Below are 17299 nucleotides of genomic sequence, written 5' to 3' on the forward strand. Positions count from 1 at the left end.
GCTCAGCTGCCTGGGATGGTCGAGTCCAGCATTCCAAAACTGAGATATTTTTCGCTGGGTGTGGTGGCTCATGCCTGTAATGCCAGCACTTTGGGAGGCCGAGGTGGGAGGATTGCTTAAGGCCAGGTGTTCAAGACCAGCCTGGCCAATATGGCGAAACCCAGTCTCTACTGAAAAAATACAAAAATAAGCCGGGTGTGGTGGCAGGCGCCTGTAATCCCAGCTACTCGGGAGGCTGAGGCAGGAGAATCACTTGAACCTGGGAAGCGGAGATTACAGTGAGCAGAGAATGTGCCACGGCACTCTAGCCTGGGTGACAGAGCGAGACTCCGTCTCAAAAAGAAAAAAAAATTAGCTAGATGTGGCGGTGCGTGCCAGTAATCCCAGCTACTTGGGAGGCTGAGGCATGAGAATCACTTGAACCTGGGAGGTGGAGGTTGCAGCGAGCCAAGATCATGCCACTGCGCTCCAGCCTGGGTGACAATGAATGAGACCCCATCTAGAAAAGAAAAAAAAGAAAAGAAAAGAAAAGAAAGGAAAAGAAAAAGAAACAAGAAAGAAAGCAAGAAGAAAAAAATGGAGATTTTTTTCAAAGTTTTGAATCCAGAAATAGGATGACTTAGAAAAAATGGTATCAGGCACCAAATAAGTGGTTGTAATGGTGACATAGTTACCAGTTGCCTGAATACACCCTCTGGCAAAGGTGGATGCTTAAATATTGATGAAAAACAGTAAATGGCACATATGGGAGCCCATACTCTGCACATATGGGAGGTACTCTGCACCTGGGCGAACACAGAGGGGAAGCTGAAGCTATAATTGAGAATATATCTGGTACACATTCTAAATTTGCTTTTGTTTGCTCTTGAAGTTAGGGCTTTGAGGCTCTTGAAAGGAAACAGTGCAATGAACACTAGACCCAAGTGCATGGTGAGAATATGCTTCCCAACAGAGTCTTTGGGGCTCTAGAACATTCAGGAGCAATCGCAGTGATATATTTAGTTGCTGCCTGGAGCCTTGTTCCCAGACGTTTAGAGTTGGTGTCTCTATCAGGCTGCATCTTCTCCTTTTGTCACTGAGCCACAGTCCCAGAGTGACTGCGGGGACTGGGTTATCTTTGTACACAGGAGCCACTAAAAGGAGGAGGACTAGAGATGGGAGGAAGGAATGAGGGAGCCCTGCTGAGCCCTCCTCTCCTGAGCCCCAGGGTTGCTTCTGGAGCGTCATGACAACGGTGCTGAAACCATGGTATGTTACAGCCAGACTCTGGTCCTGAGCATTTTAAAGACTGTGGAGGGATTTATTTTTGGTCCTCACGTGAGAGTATTTAAAAATCCCTATTGGAGCCTGGGCTAAGCTCAAAGGATAGATGGCCTCTGCAACAGGAACAGGTTGGGACCATTCCTGTCTGGGAGGAGACCTCTGTCATGTGTTGGGAAGGATAAGGAACAGAAACCCAGAAATGATGTGCGATCCGTTGGCCAAGCAGGAAACCTAGGTGCCATTCCTGTCCTCCACCTTCCCCTCACCCAATCCTGTTGATCCTCCCACTTCCACACCACCCCAATCCTTTTACATTTCCATCCTGGGATCCCACAGTAGGTAGAGATGCACATGCTTTAAGACACCAGCAGACCAGGGGCATCCAAGAGAGGGGGAAATAAAAGTCTTAAAATACTTTTATATTCAATATATATATTTCTCAATGCATCTAGGTAATCATCTTAAGAAAAATCCGAATTTTGTTTTTGTTAGTCTTATATGGTTAGCTTTGCTTGAATTTTGAGTTGCATGTGTGGTTTGATGAAGGGTGATGGACTCTAATGGTCTTAATCCCATCCTGTGCCTAGGTGGCTGAAAGAACCTTCTAGCAGGCTTCCCTACTTCCCATCTTAATTTTATTCCCAGCTCAATTTTATTCTCCAGCAAACCACTTGTGCGATTATTCCAAAATGTAGATTTTACCATAGTACTGCCCTGCTTAAAGTCCTTCATTAAAATGTCTATAGGATAAAATTATATTTCCATTGCATGGTCTAGAAAGCTCCTCAAGATCTAATTCTTGGCTTTATTTCTAGCTTCATTTCTCATCTCCCCTGTTCCCACTTGCCCCCATCCATATGCCCTATATTTGAGATGTCTCCAAGTACTTGAGGTCTCACCAACATCCTGTTGGGGCTTAGCAGCCAATATTCCAAAATATGATACATTGACATGCTGAACTGAAGAAACTGCAAGTTCTCACTGACATTCCCCCCAGTCCCCATGGTCGTTCCCAAAGACCTTGGTGGGTGTGGATCTTAGACAGACAACTTCTTTGGGAAAGCTGAAGCTCTTGTCTGCCTAAGATCCCGACCCAAGAAGAATAATTTTTTTTCTTCCCCACCACAAGAGTAAGAATGTAACCACAACTGAGCAGACCAGAACCTTTCCCTGTCAAAGAGACCTATTTACAAGTTAATCTCTGTTCCCTATTGGTTCATTGCCCCTTAAGAGAATTCCTTTCCACCCCCCTCCTATAATCTCTTTTGCCAGAATCCAAGTCTTCTTTCTTTCTTCTTTCTTTTTTGAGAAAGGTTCTCGCTCTATCACCCAGTCCAGAGTACAGTGGCGCAATCTTGGCTCACTGCAACTTTGCCTCCTGGGTTCAAGCGATTCTCCTGCCTCAGCCTCCTGAGTAGCTGGGATTACAGGCACCTGCCATCATGCCCAGCTAATTTTTGTATTTTTTGTAGAGATGGGGGTTTCACCATGTTAGCCAGGTTGGTCTCGAACTCCCGACCTCAAGTGATCCGGCTGCCTTGGCCTCCCCAAGTGCTGGGATTACAGGCGTGAGCCACCACACCCAGCTCCAAGTCCCCATTCTTTCTGTAACATCAAGATGTGATGGTAGATAAGCTTCTGTACCTCATTGGGGGTTAGGTCTTAATTCTGAAGCCCCCGTGTATACATGTTAAACAAATTTGCATGCCTTTTCTCCTATTAATCTGCTTCACGTCAGTGACTTTTCAGTGAACCTGCAGAGGGTAAAGGGAACTTTCCCCTTGGCTCCCCTACAATCCCATGAAGTTTCATGCTTCTGTGTCTTTGTACATGACAATACATAACATTCCCCCTGCATATAATGTTGTCCTCAACCCATACCCCATTGAACCTCCAAGTCTCTGTCTCTCTGTGAAGTCTCTGACTCCCTCCAGTCCGTGGTGCCCCAGAGTATTTTATGCACCCCTCTGTTGATAATTGACTCTCTGTAGTATAAGCTTTTATGTGCACATCTCTCTTCACCTGAGGGCAGGGAAGATGTTTTATGTATCTCTATCTCTAAACAGTGCCTGGCACCTCATAGATACTCAATACATGTTTATGGAATGGATAAATAAATAAATAAAAACTGGTTTTACTTTGTTACTGAGCACAAAATTTGTTTTAAATTCTTGTTTTACAAGAGATTAATTTTATTCCTTTTCTTATCACAACCATCTAATGGTTGAAATTCTACCTATTATTCAAATTCAGCTTAAATTTGCCCCTCTCCTCTCCTCCCCTCCCCTCCCCTCTCCTCCCTTCCCCTCCCCTCCTGGTCTCTTCTCTTTCTAATACCCTAAGCGGAATGCAGCTTTTCCTCTGGTATTTCCAACATCTTCAAATCCTGTCTGGTGTTTCAGTTACTGTGTACATACTTGTCCTCCCCACCGTAATGTGCGTTTCTGTGGGGCAGGTCCTTGATCTTACTCATTTCAGATTCTGGGCACCAGGGAAGAGTCTGTAACCACTGGCTGAATTGACTTGAATTGTTCAGATGTTTTTAAAGGTAGCATGGGGCCGGGTGTGGTGACTTATGCCTGTAATCCCAGCACTTTGGGAGGTCCAGGTGGATGGATCACTTGATGTCAAGAGTTCGAGACAAGCCTGGCTAACGTGGTGAAACCCCATCTCTACTAAAAATACAAAAATTAGCTGGGCGTGGTGGCGCCTATAATCCCAGCTACTCTGGAGGCTGTGGTGGGAGGATCACTTGGACCCGGGAGGTGGAGGTTGCAGTGAGCTGACATCATGCCACTGCACTCCAGCCTGGGCAACAGAGCGAGACTCTGTGTCTCAAAAAACAAAAGAAATAAAATAAAATTAAAATAAATAAATAAAGGTAGCATGGATACCAGAAGATACAGAAATAGATACTTCTCTCATAAACATCCTTTTTTGGTTAAAAAAAAAATCACCACAAACAACTGTTCTATGAAGAAAAATAAAAGGCAAAAATTTAAAAGCAACCAAATAAAAAAAGCAAAACCCTTTCCAGTGTTTTCTCCTGAAACAAAAGCAGGTTTGTTCAATGTGCCCCTAAACCGGAGCACCTCTCTAGCTGGAAAATTTCTGAAACATTGTGGGTTTGATGAGCTGCCCCATTGCTTTTGCACAACACTCTTAGGGCTCCCAGCGAAGCATACCTCAAACGCGGGTAGACATTCCTAAGGCTACTGAGTTGGAGGCATTACAATGTTTACAAACCAGCATTTGCTCCAGCCTGCAGACAATAAAAACAACCTGATTACGGTTTTCCCTTGGAAGGCTGCCGAGGTTAAAATGATCACACCAACAGTAAAAGAGGCTCCATTTTCCCTCTGCTTTTATTTTTAGGGTGTGAAGTGTTAGTCGCTTCCAGCAGAATTTACTTTATTTTAAAGCATGAGACATCATTCCTGTTCTATTTTCAAGACCTTCTTTGCACTTCTCAATTTCTCCAAGTAGTTCTGGAAATGTACACACCCATGGACTTGCCTTTGCCCGAGTTCCTGTTCCTTGCCTTCTTTATGTTTACACTTCCCTAGGGGAGCCAAAACCAACACTAATTAGCAGTGAATTAAATCTCACCTCTAGGATACTAAAAGGTCAGTGTTTGTTTACCCAGGATTCCAACCATCTCTAGTCCCTTTCCCCCAAAGATCAAAGACTTGCAGTTAAATATCCAGCCTTGAAGGAAAGTTCTGAGATCTGCTTCAATTATACCATTTATTCCTTAAGTTTTATTTCCCCTATCATAAGATGTCCTTTCATGCCCATGTGGTTTTACATACCCAGTTTTCCCTAACTGGAACACACTTGCTCTTTTCTTTTCTTTCTTTTTTTTTTTTTGAGATAGAGTCTCGCCCTGTTGCCCAGGCTGGAATGCAGTGGTGCGATCTCGGCTCACTGCAACCTCTGCTTCCTGGTTCAAGCGATTCTCCTGCCTCAGCCTCCCGAGTAGCTGGGACTACAGGCGTCTGCCACCACACCCGGCTAATTTTTGTATTTTTAATAGAGACAGAGTTTCACCATATTGGTCAGGCTGGTCTCGAACTCCTGACCTTGTGATCTGCCCTCCTCGGCCTCCCAAAGTGCTGGGATTACAGGCATGAGCCACTGCACCCAACCACACTTGCTTTTTTCTTTTTTTTTCTCTTTTGTAATTTTAATTGAAGCAATTCCTATTCATTTGAAGCAATTCCTATTCATTTTTTTAACTCTCTCTTGAAAGCACCAAATTTTAATACCTAAGTCAATTCTTGGGGAAAGAAACACCATCAAGATCTTTCCTTCAGCACAAAACAACGATGTTCATTCCTCCAAACATCCAAACTGAAGATCTACCAAAACAAAAACAAAAGCCCACAGAGAAATAAAAAGGAACGAAAATCACATTCCACGGGGGGTCAGTGTATTTAGCTGTCTTCGTTGTGCTGTCTAACCATCCTTCAGCTGACTTTCAAAAAAATAACACCCTAAGCTCATCAAAATATATATTTTCCATTTGCTTTTTAAAATTAAAAATAATAATTAAAAAAAGGAAAACTTTGAGGAATTCACAATCAATTGCCTGACTCATTTTGATGTCATGTACAGCATATGGAGGTCAGGAAGGCTATTGCAGCACATGTGATTAGGGGCTATTCATCTTTAAGGTTTAGCTTTCTTCCAAAGAGTGTAAAATACCCACAATTCCAAGTATGAAGAGACACAGATGCTCTCCTTTGAGAATTCCACAGGACAATACAGGCGCCCCAGCTGTTCTTCACAGAGCAACAGCGCTTCCGTCAGATTGACACAGTTCCCCTGTGTAAAGTATTTCCCATCCTGTTTCAATACTTTCTTTTTTTTTTTTTTTTTTTTTTTTTTTTGAGACGGAGTCTCGCTCTGTCGCCCAGGATGAAGTGCAGTGGTGCAATCTCGGCTCACTGCAAGCTCCGCCTCCCGGGTTCACGCCATTCTCCTGCCTCAGCCTCTGCGAGTAGCTGGGACCACAGGCGCCCGCCACCACGCCCGGCTAATTTTTTTTGTATTTTTAGTAGAGACGGGGTTTCACCGTGGTCTCGATCTCCTGACCTCATGATCCGCCCGCCTCGGCCTCCCAAAGTGCTGGGATTACAGCCTGTTTCAATACTTTCATTGAGAGGTCAAGAATCAGTCTGAGAAACTCCCATGTGGAATCTTCTTCTGGAGACATGGAGATTGGAACAGCTGTCAAATCATTAATCATATAATAAAATTATCTCCCTTCTTTGGTGTACCTCTTCAGTACCAGAATACAGTCTTCTATTAGAACCTGAAAGCAGTCTCCTTTAAGATTGTCTAAGACATCACCACACGTTTTTCGCATATTCTTACATCCATTGATCACCATTTGATCAAGCTCTACCATAGTGACCATCTTTGCTTTTAGTTTGACTATTTCACACAATATGCCCCCATCTCTGTCTCCCAGAATGAGTACATCTTTGCCAGTGTAATCTTCTTTGCCACTGCCCATGATGGCCCAGGTATACGCCAAATCACTCTCTACCAAATTAACATCCCCACTCAGGATGAGAATATTTCCAAACTGCTTCGAGTGTAGAATTTTTATATTTTGATAAGATGAATCTTCGTCACACACCACCTCAATCTATGTCATATTCAACCAGGCGCCCGTCGGTAATGGGCCAATATCTGTTGATGGCTCCTCCTCGAACTATGGGTGGTAATCGTTTTACCCACCCAGTACTGTCCTGACTCAATTCTACTTTGTTCAAAATACCATCAGTCTCTTCTTTGCCTTGTGCATCACCATCGTAACTCTGAAGATCCAGCAACACAATCCATGTGAGTAAATTCTCAAATTGGCAAAGCTGCCGTTCTTGTTTGTGCAGGTTGCTAAATAGCCATGGTCCTTCCAGGTGTGCACCAACTCCACCATCCCCTGATCCTGGAAAATGGACTGGAGGCCTTTTAGAATGGTCTCACCACCAGCTTTGGTGCCAAGCATGAAGTCAAACATGCTGTGCTGCTGCCTTAGTGAGGCGAGCCCCTGTGCCATGCCTGGGGGAGTAGCCTTGGGAGACTGGGGGGCCGAGTCAGGCTGCAGCAGGCAGGGAGTGTGCTGCACCAGGGAGGCCAGGACTAGCACTTGCTCTTTTCTTATTCAGCCTTCAAGAGCCTCCTAATTTACTTTCCTAAATTTTCTTTTTTTCTCCCCAACCCTATTTTTTTTTTTTTTTTTTTTTTTGAGACAGGGTCTCACTCTGTCACCCAGGCTGGAGTGCAGCAGCACAATCATGGCTCACCACAGCCTCGACCCCTGGGCTCAAGCAATCCTTCTCCCCTAGCTTCCCAAGTAGCTGGGACTACAGGAACGCACCACCCCTCCTGGCTAATTTTAAAAAAATTTTTAGTAGCGACAAGGTCTCAATATGTTGCACAGGTTGGTCTTGAACTCCTGGGCCTCCCAAAGTAATGGGACTACAGGCATAGAGCCACCCCGCCCAGTGGCATTTTCTTTTCTCTACTTACCCAGAGTTCATTGCTCCATCTTACTATTTCCACTGAACTCTGCTCACACTTTGAACTGACAGAGTATAAATTTATATTTTCATTACGTTTAGCCTCTCTAAGACTGATCTGCTGCTGCTTATTTATCTTCATATCTTCAATATTCCCTAGTATGTAGTGCAACCTAGGATATGGTAGGCACCAAATAAAAGTAGTAAAAACAAGCAGGCTGGGGGCGGAAGCTCATGCCTGTAATCCCAGCACTTTGGGAGGCCGAGGCGGGCGGATCACAAGGTCAGAAGATCAAGACCATCCTGGCTCACACAGTAAAACCCTGTCTCTACTAAAAATACAAAAATTTAGCCAGGCGTGGTGGCGGGCACCTGTAGTCCCAGCTACTCGGGAGGCTGAGGCAGGAGAATGGCGTGAACCCGGGAGGTGGAGCTTGCAGCGAGCCAAGATCGCACGACTGCACTCCAGCCTGGGCAACAGAGCGAGACTCTGTCTCAAAACAAAACAAAACAAAAATAAGCAAACAAGAAGTAAAGCATCATTTGTGAAAGGTGATATAAACCACAAAGCAGTAGCACTTTTTGAAGGACACTTGAAAGTAGCCATTTTTTTAAATTTTTATTTTTTGTAGAAATAGAGTCTTGCTATGTTGCCCAGGCTGGTCTTGACTCCTGGGCCCCAGTGGTCCCCCCCTACCTTGGCCTCACAAAGTGCTGAGACTGTAAGCATGAGCCACCACACCCAGCTGGAAGTAGCCATTGTTTTAGTTGGTGTTAGAGTAGTGTTGCTAGCATTTTATTCAATGTAACAGGGAAAGTATACTAAAAGCTACTTTTATTAAGCACTTACTATACACCAGACATTGTGCTGCATATGCTTATGTGACTAATTTAATCATTACAACAAACTCTGTAAGATAGATATTAAAATTCTCACTGCCTTGATGAGATTACTAAAGAGGATGAGACATTTGTCCAAACTCAGAGAGCTAGTGAGTGACAAGGCCAGTCTGGGGTCCAGTTTCACCTAATTCCACTTCTGCCTCCCTCTGGTGTGCAGTGGAACCTAACACTACGAAACAGGCCACTGCCATGAAGTCCAGCATCAGCCTGGGATGGCATAAGTCAGTGATAGTAGCAAGAGCAGGCAGGAGAATTAGTAAGGAAGATTCTTTGACGTGCCTTGTTTTTGTTTTTTTGTTGTTGTTTTTTGTGTTTTTTTTGAGACAGGGTCTCCCTCTGTCACCTAGGCTGGAGTTCAGTGGTGCAATCACAGCTCACTGCAGCCTCGACCTCCTGGGCTCCAGAGATCCTCCCACCTCAGTCTCCCAAGTAGCTGGGACTACAGGCGAGCACCACCTCACCTGGCTAAATTTTGTATATTTGATTTTGCCATGTTGCTTACGTTGGTTTTAAACTCCTGGGCTCAAGCAATCCACCTGCCTCAACCTCCCAAAGTGCTGGGATTACAGGCGTGAGCCACCACACCCAGCTGTCACTTTTTTTTTTTTTTTTTTTGAGACAGAGTCTTTTTCTGTCACCCAGGCCGGACTGCAGTGGCACCATCTCGGCTCACTGCAACCTCCGCCTCCTGGGTTCAACTGATTCTCATGCCTCAGCCTCCCAAGTCGCTGGGGTTACAGGCACCCACCACCACGCCCACCTAATTTTTTGTATTTTTTAGTAGAGACAGGATTTTGCCAAGTTGGCCAGGCTGGTCTTGAACTCCTGACCTCAGGTGAGCCGCCCACCTTGGCCTTCCAAAGCGCTAGGATTACAGGCGTGAGCCACCACGCCTGGACTGTGCCTTGTTTTTGAATTAATCATTGGAACTATCAGGCTGGGTGTGGTGGCTCACGCCTGTAATCCTAGCACTTTGGGAGGCCGAGGCGGGCAAATCACTTGAGGTCAAGAGTTCGAGACCAGCCTGGCCAATGTGGTGAAACCCCGTCTCTACTAAAAATACAAAAATTAGCCAGGCGTGGCGGTACGTGCCTGTAATCCTACTCAGGAGGCTGAGGCAGAAGAATCTCTTAAACCCCCAGGAGGCGGAGGTTACAGTGAGCTGAGATCAAGCCACCGCACTCCAGCCTGGGCCACAGAGTGAGACTCCATTTAAAAAAAAAAGCCATTGGAACTATCAGTGATAGTAAATACACAAACACAAATTACACCACTTTTTTTTTTTTTTGGAGACAGAGTTTAACTCTTCTTGCCCAGGCTGGAGTGCAGTGTCGAGATCTCAGCTCACTGCAACTTCTGCCTCCTGGGTTCAAGTGATTCTCCTGCCTCAGCCTCCCGAGTAGCTGGGATTACAGGCGCCTGCCACCATGCCCAGCTAATTTTTGTATTTCTAGTAGAGACGGGATTTCACCATGTTGGCCAGGCTGGTCTTGAACTCCTGACCTCAGGTGATCCGCCTGCCTCGGCCTCCCAAAGTGCTGGGATTACAGGCATGAGCCACTGTGCCCAGCCAAAGGAGGGATTTTTTATGGAAAGTTGGGACTAGCTCTGGTAATGTCACCATAGTTCAATAAAGAAACACCACAGATTAGTATACTATATGACTATTGTTAAAAGAAAAACCTTAGCCAAATTAAGTTTAACAGAGTTTAGCTGGGCAAACAATTATTCATGAATTGGGCAGCTTCCCAAGCCAGAGTAGGCTCAGAGACTCCAGCACAGCCAAGTGGTGGAAGATTTATGGACAGAAAAAGAAAAGTGATGCACAGAAAATGGAAGTGAGGTACAAAAACAGCCGGATTGGTCATAGTTCAACATTTGCCTTATTTGAACATGGTTTGAACAGTTGGCCACCCTCCATTGGCCAAAACTTGGTGACTGGCACAAAAGTAGGCTTCTGTCCATTAATAACTGCATTTAGGTTATAGTTCACAATGTACAGAGAAACTTTTAGGCCAAACTCAAAATATGTAGGGAAGCAGCTTTAGGCTGAACTTGATTTAACACTATAGATACCCTAAAATGTTAATAGCAGTAGCATAAATTTAATCCTAGAGCAGTAACAATTGCTCTTCTTGGGAACTGAGTGGAGCCTAGGAGGGAGGTCTTCTTGTGCAGCTGCTAAGTAGTGAAGGGGCTATGGCGGGTCTGTGGGGCTGGGGGGATGGTGGAAGGTGGTTAGGAGCAAAACTAAAGGCTACCAACAAACGTTCCAGCAGAAGCAAAATAGTCATCAAAAGGCTGGAGCTGAAGAGCAACCAGCAATGGACTGTGTCCAGATGATGAGAACCGTGAAGCGCCACTGAAAAACTCAGGACATGGAGCCAGCAGCAGCTAAGCTGAGCATGGCAGTGAGGCTTTCTAGGGTCTACTACTCTGCAATTTGAACCAGGTATGTTGTGAGGTCATTGAACATTGTAAAATGGCTCAAAACTCAGAATAAAACAAGTATTTTTATCCCTTGTCAGTCTTTCCTCCTTCTGACCCTTCCAGCACACCCGTTTTCACACTGACCTTTTTCTTCAACGCTGCTTAGTAAATGGCAAAAACAAATGGCAATTTACTTAGCTGGATGTGAGGCACTTCAGGGTCTTATCTCAGTTTTCCTCTGCAATCTTACTTCTTTTTTTTTTTTTTTTTTTTTTTTTGAGACGGAGTCTCGCTCTGTCGCCCAGGCTGGAGTGCAGTGGCGCAATCTCGGCTCACTACAAGCTCCGCCTCCCGGGTTCATGCCATTCTCCTGCCTCAGCCTCTCCGAGTAGCTGGGACTACAGGCACCCGCCACCAGGCCCGGCTAACTTTTTTTGTATTTTTAGTGGAGACGGGGTTTCACCGTGGTCTCGATCTCCTGACCTCGTGATCCACCCGCCTCGGCCTCCCAAAGTGCTGGGATTACAAGCGTGAGCCACCGCGCCCGGCCGCAATCTTACTTCTTAATACTTCGCTAAACCAAATTAACCTGAGGCTCCAAGCCGACCGGCTGATTCAGTTTCCCTTGATTACCCAAGCACACTAGGGGACTTTTAGGAGTCCACTGGGGAGGGGCTTGTAGGATTTTTTAATCTCGCATTTTGTATTGGAATAAACAAACCCAGAGGGGTAAAGAGACCGTGGCAGGGATGAGACTAGAACCAAATGTCTTTACTTTGTCTCTTTCAGCTATATCAGCTCACCAACCAGCCTAACAGAATGAATAAATATCTAAAACAAATTTGGGGGCTAGGCACAGTGGTTTACACCTATAATCCTAGCACTTTGGGAGGCTGAGGAGAAAGGATCGCTTGAGCCCAGGGGTTTGAGGCTACAGTGAATTATGCCCATGCCATTGCACTTCAGTCTGCACGACAGAGGGAGATACTGTTTCTGAAAAATAAAAATAAAAAAAATTGGGGGGATTTAAAAGTCAAGCTAAGAAAAAAATTAATAACCATAAATGTTTTCCTTTAATATCAACTCAAAAGAAAATTTGGAAGCTGCAAATATTTTGTCTTGATAGAGGAGGAGTTATTATCAAATAGCTCAAGGTCACAATCTACTATAGGCTCAAGAGAATAATTTAGAAAAATATCTTTTTTTTTTTTTGAGAGGGAGTCTCGCTCTGTCACCAGAGTGGAGTGCAGTGGCACGATCTTGGCTCATTGCAACCTCTGCCTTTATGGTTCAAGTGATTCTCCTGCCTCAGCCTCCTGAGTAGCTGGGACTACAGGTGCATGCCACCACGCCCAGCTAATTTTTGTATTTTTAGTACAGATAGGGTTTCACCATGTTGGCCAGGATGGTTTCAATCTCTTGACCTCATCATCCACCCACCTCAGCCTCCCAGAGTGCTGGGATTACAGGCATGAGCCACCACGCCCGGCCAGAAAAATATCTTTCTTCTCACATGTTAAACTTTTGTGGTAGGCTTTGTAATAGCAAAAAAATATATTTGGCTTCACAAATATGAATGGCTGTTTTATTTTGTGTCATCAGTTCTAAGAACGCTCTTAGACCCAATCATATCTTAGCATTGTACCTCATATTACAAAGTGTTCATCATTCAAACAAAGGCAGCATGAAAACTTTGTTGTTGGTCTTCAAAAAGTCCCTGGCATATCAACTGTGTTGTACTTTTCCTTTTTTTTTTTTTTTTTTTGAGATGGAGTCTTGCTCTGTCACCCAGGCTGGAGTGCAGTGGTTCCATCTCGGCTCACTGCAAGCTCCGCCTCCCAGGTTCACGCCATTCTGCTGCCTCAGCCTCCCCAGTAGCTGGGACTACAGGCGCCCGCCACCATGCCCAGCTAATTTTTTATGTTTTTAGTAGAGACAGGGTTTCACTGTGTTAGCCAGGATGCTCTCGATCTCCTGACTTTGTGATCCGCCCACCTCGGCCTCCCAAAGTGCTGGGATTACAGGCGTGATTTTTTTTTTTTTTTTTTGAGATGGAGTCTTGCTCTGTTGCCCAGGCTGGAGTGCAGGGGCGCCATCTTGGCTCACTGCAACCTCTGCCGCCCAGGCTCAAGCAATTCTCCTCCTTCGGCTTCAGAAGTAGCTGGGATTACAGGAGCCTGCCACCGCGCCCAGCTAATTTTTGTAGCTTTTAGTAGAGACAGGGTTTCACCATCTTGGCCAGGCTGGTCTTGAACTCCTGACCTCGTGATCCACCCACCTCGGCCTCCTAAAGTGATGGGATTACAGGCTTGAGCCACCGCGCACAGCCATTTTTGCGTATTTTAAACTGGGTCCAACCCAGTTACTTCTCTCGCCTTGGTGTTACACTTTCCCCATGTATTTCCTCTCCATTCAGACCAGCTGACCTCAACTCTTTGTCAATTCATACTCATTTCTCTCCCTTGTAAACTCAGTGTACCTCCTGCCTGTACCACACAGGCAATCACTGCATGTAAACTTGATTTGTTGTGTATCTTACGGTTGTGTTCTAGCTGTCTTAATAACTACTACTGGCAGGGCGCGGTGGCTCACGCCTGTAATCCCAGCACTTTGGGAGGTTGAGGCAGGCAGATCACGAGGTCAGGAAATCAAGACCACCCTGGCTAACACGGTGAAACCTTATCTCTACTAAAAATACAAAAAATTAGCTGTGCGTGGTGGCGGGTGCCTGTAGGCCCAGCTACTCGGGAGGCTGAGGCAGGAGAATGGCGTGAACCCGGGAGGCGGAGCTTGCAGTGAGCCAAGATCGCGTCACTGCACTCCAGCCTAGGAGGCAGAGTGAGACTCCGTCTCAAAAAAAAAAAACTACTACTTAATGAGAGCCTACAATAAATAGCAAGTGCTCAATAAGAAGGGTGAACATAGAATCTGTCATTCAAACCAGGACACCTCTGAGAGTGGGGTGCTATTAATAATTGCACTAGGACGGCCGGGTGCAGTGGCTCAGGCCTGTAATCCCAGCACTTTGGGAGGCCGAGGTGGGCAGATTACCTGAGGTCAGGAGTTCGAGACCAGCCTGACCAAGAAACCTCGTCTCTGCTAAGAATACAAAATTTGCTGAGTGTGCGTGATGACACATGCCTGTAATCCCAGCTACTCAGGAGGCTGAAGCAGGAGAAGAATCACTTGAACCCAGGAGGCAGAGGTTGCAGTGAGCCGAGATCACGCCATTGCACTCCAGCCCGGGCAAGAGCAAAACTCTGTCTCAAAAAATAATAATAACAATCACACTAGGACAACAGGTGTAAACTGGGGTTGCACTGACAAACTGGGACATATGGCCACCCTATCAATAAGTGATAGTGTGGCAGACATCACTGCAGCCTGGCTCACTCAACATCACTACTAACTCTCTTCTCCTTTCTTTGCCTTCTGTTATAGTAGCTGGCGATCCCAGTTTCCCTTTCTCCCTCAAAGATAGGGACAGCTCTGAGACAGAGTTTTGGCCAGTGAGACCTTAGTGTGGTGTTTCTGATAATTAGTGCTTTCCTGCTGAAAGAGGATAGTTGCAGCTGGAGCAGCTCCTTTCATTTTCTTCCTGTGTGGAACTTACAGAGGAGTAGTAGCCACCTAGAGACCATGAAGTGAAAAATATGAGGGCAAAAGGATGGATAGCAGAACAGAAAGAGGAATAAACTAGGTCTGTGATGGCAGCTAAAACAAAGCTATTAATTGCTTATCTAGACCTCTTCTTCTGCAAGAAAAATAAACTTGTAGCTAAGCAGGAAGATTCTTTTTTTTTTTTTTTTTTGAGTCGGAGTCTTGCTCTGTCACCCAGGCTGGAGTGCAGTGGCGCAGTCTCGGCTCACTGCAAACTCCGCCTCCCGGGTTCACGCCATTCTCCTGCCTCAGCCTCTCGGAGTAGCTGGGACTACAGGCGCCCGCCACCACGCCTGGCTAATTTTTTGTATTTTTAGTAGAGACGGGGTTTCACTGTGGTCTCGATCTCCTGACCTCGTGATCCACCCGCCTCGGCCTCCCAAAGTGCTGGGATTACAAGCGTGAGCCACCGCGCCCGGCCAGCAGGAAGATTCTTTAGTTAATTGCAGCCCAAAGCATTCCTAACATAGAAGACTAGTCATTATTTCATTTCAACTACTTTATACATATATATATATTTTAGTAGCGATGGAGTTTCATTTATATATACATTTTTCGTATATATAATATATATATATATATTTTTGGAGACAGAGCTTCACTCTTGCTGCCCAGCCTGGAGTGCAATGAATGGCACAATCTCAGCTCACTGCAACCTCTGCCTCCTGGGTTCAAGCTATTCTCCCGCCTTAGCTTCCCAAGTAGCTGGGATTACAGGCATGTGCCACCACGCCCAGCTAATTTTGTATTTTTGGTAGAGACGGGGTTTCTCCATGTTGGTCAGGCTGGTCTCGAATTCCTGATCTCAGGTGATTCGCCCACTTTGGCCTCCCAAAGTGCTGGGATTACAGGTGTGAGCCACTGTGCTTGGCCTTTTATACATATTTTTAAAAATCTTTACAACAGCCCTAAAAGGTGCCTGCTATTATCCTCATTTTTCAGATGAAGAAACTAAACTTCAGAAGGACTTGGTAACTTGTCCAAAGCCATGCAGGCAATTAACATCCAAGTTTAATTTCAAGCCCAAGACTGTCTGACCTCAGGGTCTGTGCTTCACACACAACAGATGAGGCTTCTTCACCTTGTCTCATGAGCAGGAGCTGTGTGTGCCACAGGCAATCCCCCCTAAACAGACGCTGCTAGAAAGTAGGAGGATAAGCAATAGATCATGTTCTGAAATGGTTAAAAGAGAATATGAAGTGGGCTGGAAAGGTTTGGCTTTTCAGTAACCATTAGTTAATAAAGTCCGCTCTTTTTTTTTTTAAGTTCAAGTAATCACTGTTGAAAATAAAAGGCAATAAAAATAAAGACAGTTTTCACTATAGAAAGAAGGAAAGAAAGAAGGAAGGAAGGAAGGAGAGAGAGAGAAAGAAGAAAGAAAGAAAAAGAAAGAAAGAAGGAAAGAAAGAAAGAGAAAGAAAGAAAGAAAGAAAGAAAGAGAAAAAGAAAGAAAGAAAGAAAGAAAGAAAGAAAGAAAGAAGAAAGAAAGAAAGAAAGAAAGAAAGAAAGAAAGAAAGAAAGAAAGAAAGAAAGAAAGAGAAAGAAAGAAAGAAAGAAATCATATTGGCGGGGTGAGGGCGCAGAGCAAGACTCCTCCATCAGAAAAAAGAAAAGAAAAGAAATAGATCATGTTTTCCCCCTACTTCCTTGCCCTCACCCCTACTCGAAGCAATGTGAGGTTGCTACCCCTCTTACTCTACTATGGAATACTCCTTCAATATCAAGATGAAGTGTTCAACAAACATTATTTTTAAGCTCCGTCCTCCACGTTTAAGTGTACAAGTTACTCCCAGGAACACAATGTAGATATAACTAAATCTACAGCTAGTGGGGCAAGGTAGATGCATAAACAGATCATCTAAATATAATGGCCAAAGGCTAAACTAGAGATAGATACAGACAGGGTGGGGCCCAAAGAGAACATCTGAAAGGAGATAAGGCCTGAAGGAATTTGCAGGTGTGATTCAGCAAGTACTGAAAGATAGAGAAATGTAGGTTAGGGAAATGGTAAAATGGGAGAGGGGGTATGGAGTATGGATCATGGAAATTGAGGCAGTATAAAGGGTGGAAAAATCAGTACCTCTGTGTTATACAGGAGCTCAAGGGCTGGTGCTGTTGATTACACCTGAGGGAGTATTTGGCTACATTTCAAATTTCCAAAAAGTTTAAAAGGCTCTTTAAAAATCTTCATGATTAAAAATGACTAAGCTGTATTTTATTAGCCAAGAATCGAACTAATTTGACCAGGCATGGTGGCTCACGCCTGTAATCCCAGCACTTTGGGAGGCCAAGGCAGAAGGATGGCTTGAGGCCAGGAGTTCAAGACCAGCCTGGGCAACATAGAGAGGCTCCCCCCCACCACCAACAACTCTACAAAAATAAAAAGCTTAGCTGGACATGATGGTGTGTGCCTGTAGTCCCAGCCACTCTGGAGTCTGAAATGAGAGGATCACTTGTGCCCAGAAATTCTAGGCTGCAGTGAGCTATGATTGTACCACTGCACTGTAGTCTAG

The 17299-nt window shown here is 45.0% G+C and overlaps 1 protein-coding gene and 1 pseudogene across 3 annotated transcripts in view; both read right to left on the minus strand.

Moving 5' to 3' along the window:
- Window positions 1-17299, minus strand: part of NIM1K (NIM1 serine/threonine protein kinase) — an 89243-nt gene that overhangs the window by 66435 nt on the left and 5509 nt on the right. The gene's annotated exons all lie outside the window — the stretch shown is intronic.
- On the minus strand, window positions 5339-8624 carry LOC129465005 (spermine synthase-like; annotated as a pseudogene).

This window comes from Symphalangus syndactylus, chromosome 16 (genome assembly GCF_028878055.3).
Source record: "Symphalangus syndactylus isolate Jambi chromosome 16, NHGRI_mSymSyn1-v2.1_pri, whole genome shotgun sequence".
NCBI lineage: Eukaryota > Metazoa > Chordata > Mammalia > Primates > Hylobatidae > Symphalangus > Symphalangus syndactylus.